The sequence below is a fragment of the Mauremys reevesii genome, linkage group 8 (assembly GCF_016161935.1).
Source record: "Mauremys reevesii isolate NIE-2019 linkage group 8, ASM1616193v1, whole genome shotgun sequence".
NCBI lineage: Eukaryota > Metazoa > Chordata > Testudines > Geoemydidae > Mauremys > Mauremys reevesii.
Window position 1 is genome coordinate 16,062,062 of NC_052630.1, and position 11,600 is coordinate 16,073,661.

General features: G+C 47.4%; 1 long non-coding RNA gene across 1 annotated transcript; it reads left to right on the top strand.

Moving 5' to 3' along the window:
- LOC120370963 lies at nucleotides 1-5,579 on the top strand. Its single transcript, XR_005584085.1, has 3 exons — nucleotides 1-453; nucleotides 4,577-4,761; nucleotides 5,403-5,579. It is a non-coding gene; the product is annotated as an uncharacterized LOC120370963 (long non-coding RNA).
- The last annotated feature ends 6,021 nt before the right edge of the window (nucleotides 5,580-11,600 follow it).

Genomic DNA, 11,600 nt, shown 5'->3' on the forward strand with positions numbered 1-11,600 from the left:
TGCTGCCTCTCGCTCTGCCAGCAGTGAACAAGCACTGCCCCTCCTGAGCCTCTGAGGGGGCAGCAGCCTCCTCAGGAGCATTCCCCCCTTCCCTCCCAAAAAAAAAACCAAGGGGGAGCTGGTCAAAGTGCTGCCAGGGTGGGATGTCTTGACCCCCAACGGACTCACTGCCAGACAGTGTTCCCAGGTGTCTGGTTACTGACCAGCCCGGCCGGTTGACAAAGGAATCTGCCAGCATTCAGTCAGCTCCAGGGCCTGACCCCCACCCTGCTGTGCCCTGAGTTCCCCATCCCAGCCGCTTGCTCCTGGGACCGACTGCCCCACACCCTGATTTCACCGCCCCTTGCTCGTGGGCCCATCCCCCCATCCCCTCAGGCCGGGGCCTAACCCTACCATGTCCCGATGGAGCAGGCGCTGAGTCAGCGCCTCCCAACCCAGCTCTGCAGGCAGCAGGTGAGTCCCGGGGGATTGGGAACCCAAGCGACCCTGGGGGGGAGGGGGCCTCGGAGGCAGGGGTGGGGAAGGGATGTTCAGGGTTCAGGAATTACTGCCCAAGGCAGATTGAGAGATATTGGAGCTTTGGGACGGCGACCATTTGGGCCCCCTCCACTGACTCATGAGGGCCCTGCCCTGCCATAGCGCCACCCCTTTGAGTAGACACTAGGCCATAGTAAGCGCTACCCCGGGAGCCCGGGCCACTGTGTGAGATCCGGGAGCCTCCATGTGCCCTGAGTAGCAAAGCCAAATGCAGGGATGTGCTTTGAGGGGGGGGGGGGGGCGGTGTTGGGTTGCTCTCAGGTACCCCAGCCTCCCCTCCCCCCTGAAAGCAAGTGGCAGGTCTGGGGCTCCCCACAGCTGCCTGGGCCGCCCTTCCCACAGCCTAGGGCAGTGGGTCCCCAAACTGGCCCCTGACAGAATGTTTTCTTTTTTTTTGTTGGGTGGGGGGGGTGCATGGCATTCCCGCTCTCTCTCTCTCTGAATTAATTTTAGCCAGGGGGGACGGCTCTAGCTTTTTTTGCGCCCCCGCCCCCAGCATGGCGGTCAGCAGGGCCGGCTCCAGGGTTTTGCCCCACCCCTCCCCAAGTTTCATTCTTTGGCAGCAATTTGGCAGCAGGTCCTTCGCTTCGAGAGGGAGTGAGGGCCCTGCTGCCGAATTGCAGTAGAAGAGCTGGCTGGGCCCCCCCCCCCCACACACACACACACAAAAAACCTTTCCCCATGGCTGCCCCAAGCACCTGCTTGCTGGGCTGGTGCCTGGAGCCGGCCCTGGCAGTCAGGCAGCCTTTGGCGGCTTGCCTGCGGGCGGTCCGCTGGGCCCATGGCTTCACTGTACCCATTGCCAAATTGCTGCTGAATCCGCGGGACCGGTAGCCCTCCCACAGGCAAGCCACCGAAGACTGGCTGACTGGTGCCCCCAGGGCGGCTTGCTGCCCCAGGAACACACTTGGTGCACTGGTGTCTGGAGCCGTCGCTGCCTCCACCTCCCCCTTTGTGTTATACAGAACGAGTCCCAGATTCCCCAGCACGTTCGTTTACATAGTTCTTGCTTCACTATGCTGCCTCAAGCCATAGCCTTGCAGTTATTCCCCTTTTTATTTATTTCACACTAGCAACTCGAATGCTTTATGAATGAACTATTTCATAACCGCCCACACACGGGCCCCTGCTCATCTTGGCTACCTTGTGCTGAGTCAATCACAGCATGACAGGGTTTAATAATTGAATAGCCTTTTTTTGTGCCTGTTTACCATAACCTTTGCATTAAGGGTAATATGGCTCTATTAAGTTAATTAATTAGCAGTGTATGAATGGCACAGTACTGTATGCCCATTTCTCTCGCCTAAGGCTCAGGGCCTCCGCCAGCAGACCAGCCCATTTGCCTTACTAAAAGCAAGTAATTTGTTTTCTCTGTATGTGATGAAGCCAGACTCCCCAACCCTAAACCCTTTTTAACTGTGTGCCAGTGGTGTCCTGATCCAGTTCACATTGGTAAGACCACAAAGAGTTAAGTAGACAGACAAGTTCATGCAGTTTGGGGCTCTGGGACCCTGGTCACCACTGCTGTATAAACAAACATTGCCCTTTAGAACTGGACTGGTTACTAGTCAGAACCTCAGCCTGTAACAAAACACGTCCCTTTTCATCGCACTGCTCCAGGGTCTGGAACGCTCCTGCTGTTGTGCTCTCACTCAGCTCTGCTGTAATAGCATGGTAACACCCCTCCCCCCCCCTCCCAGCAAGGCCGGTTACGGCATCTTTTAAAGCGGGGCAGCGACTGGTGGGGGGGGAGGAAATGGAGTTGCTAACATGGTGCATGAGAGAGTTTGCAACCCTCCCTAGGGGAGTGAGGCACCCAGGGCTAGCACCACACAGACTGAGACGTTGCAACACTAAGCACCAGTTGCGTTCTCAGACAAGGTGTCTCCCCACCTACCCCCATTGCACTAGCAGGGCCCAGTCCAGTAGGTGCTCTCAGAGTCCAGCAACTGGCTCAGACCTTGAACAAAAGACAAGGCTAAGAGAGCCTACTGGTTAGCGCAGGCACCTGGAGCGTGGGCAGGCCAGCTGCAAAGCCTGGCTCACCTCCCAGAGAAGTGAGGCATGAGCAACGGTTGTTAGCTGTGGGGAGCTGCATGAGTTAGGGAGCTTTGCACACATCTCCTGTGGGAAGCTTTGTGGCTAGGCAGCAGCTAAGCAGAGGTTTTGAGCAGGTCACAGGGGCCCAAATGTTGGCCATGGGCAGCAAGCAGCTGCTCTAGGCATAGCAGGGGAGGCAGCTGCCTAGGACAGCCTGGTTCAGGACTGCCCCTTGGTGCCTGCCCTGGATAGCAGTGGTAGCAGGGGCTGAGGCTAGCAGGGCCAGGCTGGGGAAGTGCAGTGAAACTCAGTGGGAGATGGGCCTCGTTCTTAGGCACCTTTGCAAACCTCACTTATATGAGCAGAGGGCAGGATGGGGGTTCTGTGGTTCACTACTGCAGCTCTGCCCAGCCTTGGGCCTCTCTGGAAGGGGCAAGAGAGACACACAGGGAAAGGTAATGAACTTTCTTTATCTTTAACAGCACTTCACGAACAGAACATTTTTGTTTAACATTTTTGGGACTGGCAGTACATTGGGGGGTCATCTTGCTGGTTGTAACCAAGACAGGCTGCTGAGGTCAAAGCTGCTCAACCTGGGCAGTCTAGCGCACACACACACACTCAGGGACCAACCATACTTGTAGGCTGACTGGGAGCATCCCAGGTTGGGAGCTACAGCAGCAAAGCATTGTAAGGCACCCAGGCTTGCAGGGGAAGTGGTGATGCAGCCCCTCACTGGGCTGGATTGCAACTCCCAGAATGCCTTGAGAGACCTAAAGAAAAGCTCTGTGTAGCCTGAAAGCGTGTTTCTGCCACCACCAGAAGTGGGTCCAATAAAGTCACATACCTTGTCTCATTAATATCCCGGGACAAACATGGCTACAACATCACTGCAAGTAACTTTAAAATGTTTTTGAAAGGGGTGTTGAAGCTCTTATAAAGACATCCCTTCATTTAAATGTGGGAACTCTTGATATACATTTTTGGAGACTTCTTCCAAAGATGCTGCCGTAAAACCTGGAGAGACCAAAATGTGACCCTGCTGATATTTTAAAGACATCACAAGAAAAAATTCTCTCAGGCTTTCTTGCAACAATTTAAAGAAATAAAACCCACATAAGTCCAATTTAAATATAATCCCTTTGCAATTGACCTTTAAAATAAGTTGGCTATTCTGATACATCTGATTTCCTAGAGGGCAGTTATGGCGTATTGGGCTGAGAGGCCTGGGGTGGGCTTGCAGATCCCCCTGTTGAAGTCAGATAAAGAGATATTGCTTAACTACCAATGACTTAGGGTACGTTTACACTTACCTTCCGGGTTGACGCGCTGAGTTCGACTTCTCAGAGTTCGAACTATCGCGTCTGATCTAGACGCGATAGTTCGAACTCCGGAAGCGCTGCGGTTGACTCCAGTACTCCACCACTGCAAACGGCGGTGGCGGAGTCGACGGGGGAGCCGCGGAGTTCGACCCCGCCGCGTCTGGACGGGTGAGTAGGTCGAACTAGGGTACTTCGAATGCAGCTACGCTATTCACGTAGCTGAATTTGCATACCCTAGTTCGACCCCCCCTTCTTAGTGTAGACCAGGCCTTAGTCTGGACAAAAATTAGTGAGAGATCTTGTAGGTCTGCATGAACTCACCTAAGACCCCTGAGGCCTTAACTCCTTGGTCACAGCTGAAACGGGCTCTTTCTCTAAACATCAAGGCTGGCAATAGCCATTGAGCTGTAACTGAGCTTTAATAATGGACAGCCACACTGAATCATAAGGTTTTAAAACAAAGCACCCCCCCCCACTAGGATGTCAGCTTCCCAGTGCCTTAAAATGATTCTACTTTTGCTTTGCCAAATTACTAAACTTAGAATCCATCTTGTTTTCTGTGGATTTTTACAGTTTTAATAGCCCAACCGTAGCCTGCAGCTATTCTGGTACCTGTCTATTGAAGCATGCTGTGGTGATGTACTCTACAAATGTAACCATCTTCCTTTCTGCCGAAGGGGACTTCCTCTAATGGCCATTGGGTGAACAGAGATTCCACAAACATGACATATTGCTGAAAAGTGACCATTCCCACCGCAGCCATTCAGAATGATCGACGTGGCCAGAACCATTCAACTCATATGGTGTGCAAGTCCTGTAGTCTGAATTTGTTCAGGAGGAAACACTTTGTGAAAGAGTACAGGTGTGTGCATTCCAGCTTGTGCCCTCGGGAGGGTTTTATTGTAAAGCCATCTGTTCATCTGTTTACTGAACGTTCAAACTAAGTCAAAGTTAGTATAAGAGGCTGGGGGTGTTTGCCTGAAACCTCCCACCCTGTCAGCAGGTGTCTATCCTGCTGGGAAAGGGTTAAGTGCAGCACGTAACTTGTTACCCCACCCAAAGGAGATAGAAGTGGCTTTCTAGACCAAAAGAGAATCTAGGGTTTGGGCAGAGCACCCCTGAGGAAGGATCCCTTGGAATCTGGCGTGCCTGGGGAGACGAGTCGAGCTGAGTTTTAGCTAATAAAAGTAATCACCCCCAGAAAGACCTGAGTTTTTGATTCTACGCAGTATGTGGAATTTGTTTTGCAGCAGGTTGGGAAAGGAACCTGCTCATGCTTGGTTAGATACTATTTGTGTCACAGCTCCACTTATAGCCAGCTTGGTAATGGTGCCCACTTCACTTAATTGGACACAATACACTGCTTTTTCAGCCTGTACCACATCAAGCAGAAAGTATAACGGCTGTCCTATCACATTAGCAATGCAATTAGTGGCTGTATTAAATGCTGCATCAGCAGTTACCCCTCAAATTTTTCCACCTAGTTTATTCTTGCATCAACAGAAGCCTATAATCAGAATGGTGGAGGAGAGGAGAGCCAGAAGAGTGGAATCAAACATATAGCTTCATGTCGAGACCTTAGAAATCATCCTTAATTATGGTCTGGAGCTATGCCAAGCCTATGATGTATTGTATAGGAATATCTATGCATGCTAATCTATAGCATGTTTTTATAAATACAACCACCCATGACAGTAATTTAGGTCAAGTAGGTTTGGTCTCTCCTGCTATCAAGTTAAGGACTTAACTTTTAATTATTTTAAGACAGTTACTGTATAGGAAGGATTTTTTTTAAATCCTGTGTCAGGGGAAATAATTAGTAATTTTTTAAAAATAACCTTCATATGCACCAAACTGAATGTTACCTTAGCTAGCAATATTCATGCCTAAGTGGAAGTAAGCAATTACTTCATATTAATATGTCTTAGAATGTTACCTTGCATGAAAAATATACAGTCCAGCATATGGCTGCACTTTCATATCCTCAAAGCACCTGACAGATTTGTCTAAAGATCTGTATGCCACATGTAGCAGCTGTCATAGAAAAGGACCCAAGATGCTGCACAAAGATCTTTACTGCATTTGTGTGACACTCCTCTGGAATGTGGTGGTTTTTTAACATTGTTCAGTAACACTACACATGCCTGGGACAGGAAACTTCAAGGAGGAATTATAGGAAAACAGAAAATCATTACTCAAATTGGAGTTTGGCAAAGGCAATAGTGAGTTTACATATCTATTATAGCAGCTATGTCTTCCCTGTGCCTCCTGCATGGGCTCCTGCAGAGGGCCTGGTTTTGATTGCTTTCGTTGGAGACATGCATGTCCTGTCTCATCTGGATAAGCATCACCAGAATGTAGACACCTACATGGCACTGTCAGAGCAAATGAAGATGAGGGGGCACCCCCCCCCCCGAACCAATGCCAAGGAGCTCCTGCGAACATACCTGAAGACAAATAAAAGTATGGATTGGTGGACTGGACTATAAGGTGGCTAGAAAGCTGGCTAGATTGTTGGGCTCAATGGGTAGTGATCAATGGTTCGATGTCTAGTTGGCAGCTGGTATCAAGCAGAGTACCCCAGGGGTCGGTCCTGGGACCAGTTTTGTTCAACATCTTCATTAATGATCTGGCTGATGGGATGAATTGCACTCTCAGCAAGTCTGGATGACACTAAACTGGGGGGGGGAGGTAGATACGCTGGAGGGTAGGGGTAGGCTCCAGAGTGCCCTAGACAAATTGGAGGATTGGACCAAAAGAAATATGATGAGGTTCAACAAGGACAAATGCAGAGTCCTGCACTTAGGAAGGAAGAATCCCATGCACTGCTACAGGCTGGGGACTGACTGCCCAAGTGGCAGTTGTCTAGAAATGGACCTGGGGATTACAGTGGACGAGAAGCTGGAAATGAGTCAACAGTGTGCCCTTGTAGCCAAAAAGGCTAACGGCATATTGGGCTGCATTAGTAGGAGCATTGCCAGCAGATCGAGGAAAGTGATTGTTTGGCACCGGTGAGGCTACATCTGGAGTATTGTGTCGTTTTGGGCCCCCCGCTACAGAAGAGATGTGGACAAATTAGAGAGAGTCCAGCGGAAGGCAATGATAATGATGTTTTAAATAGTTTAGAAACTGTAGTAGCCCTTAACAACTTTCTGTATAAGGGGGCTAGGGCACATGACTTGCAGGGAGAGGCTGAGGGAACTGGGCTTGTTTAGTCTGCAGAAGAGAAGAACGAGGGGGGATTTGATAGCAGCCTTCCACTACCTGAAGGGGGGTTCCAAAGAGGATGGAGCTAGGCTGGGTTCATTGGTGGCAGATGACAGAAGAAGCAGCAGCAATGGTCTCAAGTTGCAGTGGGGGAGGTCTAGGTTGGATATTAGGAAAGACTATTTCACTAGTAGGGTGGTGAAGCACTGGAATGGGTTACCTAGGTAGGTGGTGGAATCTCCTTCCTTAGAGATTTTTTTAATGCCAGGCTTGACAAAGCCCTGGCTGGGATGAGTTAGTTGGGGATTGGTCATGCTTTGAGAAGGGGGATGGACTAGATGACCTCCTGAGGTCTCTTCCAACCCTGATATTCTATGACAAAGGAGCATAACAGTACCTCTGACAATGCTCCTATCTGCCCACATTATAAGGAACTGGACTGCTGCAAGCAATACCACCAAACCTGAGACTGATGTGCTTGCTGTGTTCTCTGTGGCATTATTCACTACAAGAGAGCCTGGAGACCACCCAACAAACCGACTGTTCCTTTGGCCCCACACATGCCATGGAGTTGGACCAGGCAGAGAATTATCGGGGTCCAAAAGCTGTATGACTTAGCAGATGTGGGCAAATACATAAGAACCCCGCGAGTGCAACCATACTGAAACCACTGGGTAGGAAGCTGTACCAGAACCCAAGGGAGCTGCGCCAGTAAGTGTGATGTGCTGTATTACAGCACAGGTGCTTCGGGGGATTTAAACGTCTCTTTCTGGGTACAGGCGGTCTGAAGCCATGTTTGGTGGAGCTGTGAGCCTCTCTCTCCACTTACTTAGCATTTAACCCTCTTCCAGCCAGTGTGCACTACATGGCATCTGCATCAGAGACTTAGAGCGTTATTTACACCTCTACCCCGATATAACGTGACCCGATATAATACGAATTCGGATATAATGTGGCAAAGCAGTGCTCCGGGGGGGGCTGCATGCTCTGGCAGATCAAAGCAAGTTCAATAGAACATGGTTTCACCTATAACATAGTAAGATTTTTACTCCCGAGGACAGCGTTATATTGGGGTAGAGGTGTAGTTATTACTCTGCAGTAATTAATCTCATAACCACCGGCCACACTTTCTGGGTCTGTACCCACTCTTTTACCTGGAGGCTTCCTGATTATGCACCCTCCCCACTCCAGCCACTGCAGACTTACTCCCCCTGCTCAGGCTGTCGGCACAATAGGGGTTAAAAATAATATATTACCTAAAAGTCATCTTTATAGCTCAGTGGTTTGAGCATTGACTTGCTAAACCCAGGGGTGTGAGTTCAATCCTTGAGGGGGGCCATTCAGGGATCTGGGGCAAAAATCTCTCTGGGGATTGGTCCCGCTCTGAGCAGGGGGTTGGACTAGATGACCTCCTGAGGTCCCTTCCAACTTAGATATTCTATGATCATAGCCTGAAAAAGCTACATTGGCTCCTAGTTCCATGAGTGCATTCAGTTTCTACTAAAGTTTACAGTTCATGAGTTAAATGCCCCAAATCAGGCAAGACCTTTCTAAATCCAGAGACATTTTAAAGCATTAGAATGCACTTCAATAGAGAATAATTACTGCATTTTGCAGCGCACTTTATGCTGATCTGTAGGAATCATAAGAGAGACATTAAGGTAAAGACTGTGCTCAATTTTGGCATGAACTTTGCATGACAAAGAAGATCTTTCGGAGTTGCCCATATAACTAGTATTTCCCTTCTCGTCCTGTACCAGCTGGCGGGGGAGGGGAGAGGTAAAGAAACAATCCTGGTAAATAGTAGCACTGCTTATATTTCCAGTTTGCCCTTTGCCTTTTTGAATCTCTCTCTTGGGGACTTGCTTCAGGTTTACATCCTCCAATGGAATGACAGCCTGCAGAGATGCGCCTGCAATTAGTCACCTGCCTCCTGCATCCCCTCCCCCCCAATCTAGAAAGCAGCATTCAACTCCCGCTCTACGGTCCTCAAACAAACTTTAAAAAAAGAAATTACAGGCACCCAGGAAGTCCCCCTCCACTCACTCACCCTACAATACAGGGGGGCTGTTGTGTGGAGAAATAATTGGAAGACATTGTACCATTGCAAAGGGAACCACAGAGTGGGAAGAGAAGATGGGAATGCTATTCCAAAATTGTGGGAAAAGAAGCATTTGGATCATTGTTAGCATGGAGGCAAGGAGTGAGACAATGATCATGGCACGCAGCTCCAGGCCCTCTATGATGCCTGACAAAAGTTCGAAAATGGTGTTGGCAAATGGATGCCAAGAAAGGTATCACAGGACTTTGTTAATTTGACCCCAAGTCTCAGAATTCCTGTAGATTCTGCTATGCATCCTAGAATGCCCCGTGTAAAAACAGAGTGCAGAACCGCAGAACAGTGCACCTTGAATGCCAAGCAGTTCATTTGAACAAAGGCAGAATTGTGCAGATTCAATGATTAATATGAAATTACCGTAGTGAAGTGGCGTGGAAGCACTTTGGTTTGCTACATATTCATTGCTGCATTTAGATGGAACAAACTACAGTGGTTAGAAATGCCATCAGTAATCTTGTCACATATCTGCATATCCTGCTAGGGAGGTATTAACGTAGAGAAACAAGACTATACAGCGTGGGACATAATGTGTGGTAAAGGGACAGAATAAGGAATGTTAAAAATTGTATTCATGCAGGAAATTTAAAATCAGTTAGAATTTATACACATAGTATAAATTTTCTGTAAGCTCAATATAATGATTATTTCTGATGTAAGTAATTTTCAACAATACATAAAAGGGGCTCACCAACTTTGGGTGGAATGTAGGTAGGTTTGGGGTGGAAGTAATGCCTCACGTCATACAGGATATTTGAACATATGTCTATACTGCTGCTGAGAGGTGTGATTTCCAGTGTGGGTGGACAGATTTATACCAGCTGTCTACCCACACTGGGAATCACATCTCCCAACTGCAGGGTAAACATACCCTGAGAGGCTTGTACGGGAAACAGAGACGCTTCTGAGTATTTCACAGTGATTAGAATTCAACTCTGAAATAAACTGGTTACTTATCTCAGAACATGCTGTTAAAAAGGTCTTTCACAGGTCCAGCACCAAATATTAAAAACTTAATATCTATAATGTCTATAACCTTTGTTCCGGTATTGTTCCTTCTATGTTGGGATCAGAGTCATTATTTCAGAGCTATTCTATCACTGCTATGGAAGAGAGGCAAATGAGCTGGTTACATTTTAAAAAAAATTGTGAGTAGTTTTATTTACTGCTGGCTTCAAAATACTTAATATTGCAGCTTTAAATCTTTAACATGTTGACATGCCAGGAAGTGAGTTTTATGGCAGCTCTTTGTTCTAGTGACTTAGAATAGTCTGAAGTGAAGAGAATTCTTTTATTTGTCAACAACCAGAGTAAAGATCTTTTTCAACAGCACTAATCAGCAAGCGTGTTTTACAAAATGAGCATTCCCAGTACACCAGCTAGGACCCCTCAGACCCTGTAGCCCTTCTTTGATCAGTATTTATCATGGGGCCTAGCATAGCAGTCAAAACTTTCTCAACCGCAGCCCTAGATAGTGCAATTGCGCTTTTACTTTAGTTTTTTCTTGTGGCTGCAGATGTGTTAAAACCGGCAGTAGAGCCAGACACTCAGCACAGTGCAGAAACAGTGTCACATTTCATCTTAAAGGGCAGGATTTGATGGGAACTACCATGGACAATCAAGCATGGGGAGATAGTGGTCAGCACGTCTCATAGAGACTAGCAGCCATGGGATAAGCCACAGTCTAGAACTTTACCCTGTTATCACAGTACAGACCACATGTTAAAATGGTTTGGTCATTACTGTTGTAATGGTATAATTACTGCAGACTTATCTCTTAAGTTTTTGCTGCTCCCTCTTTTATTACTGCTGTGCAAACACAGACTATTCAAACCATGTTGGAACTACGCCTAGGCAGATTTATATGTAAACAATGCTTTGTTGAAGACATTTATTCACAGTGCTTTCTAGATGCATCTTACATATGCAGAAAAGAAGTGTTCAGTGGCCATTGTTTTGATTTTCCTCCTTGCATTAACCCTTTCAGCTTCCCACGCAGCCCCACGGCAAGGACCTTTTCTTTCCATCATTTACAACTTCAAATTCTTCAGACAAATTGTAATTCTAGCAGGCACTCTTTATTTCTAAATCAATTTGTTCTTCCGGTATCGATTTTAATTCTTATGTTTTTCTTACTTTAATTTAGTTTTACTGAGAGGGCTGCTAAATCTGCACATTTCAGTTAATTTGAGTTTAGCTGTCAGAAATTCTTGCACTCCATAACTTAACTACAGAAGAGACTAGCTTTAGACCAATAAGATGTTAATTCCTGAGTATGTGGTGAATGGAGAAGAATAAAATAAACTGATTGATTTAACTGGCTTCTATAATCTTTGTCAGATACACAACAAAAACTCTACCAAAGCATTTTGGAGCTA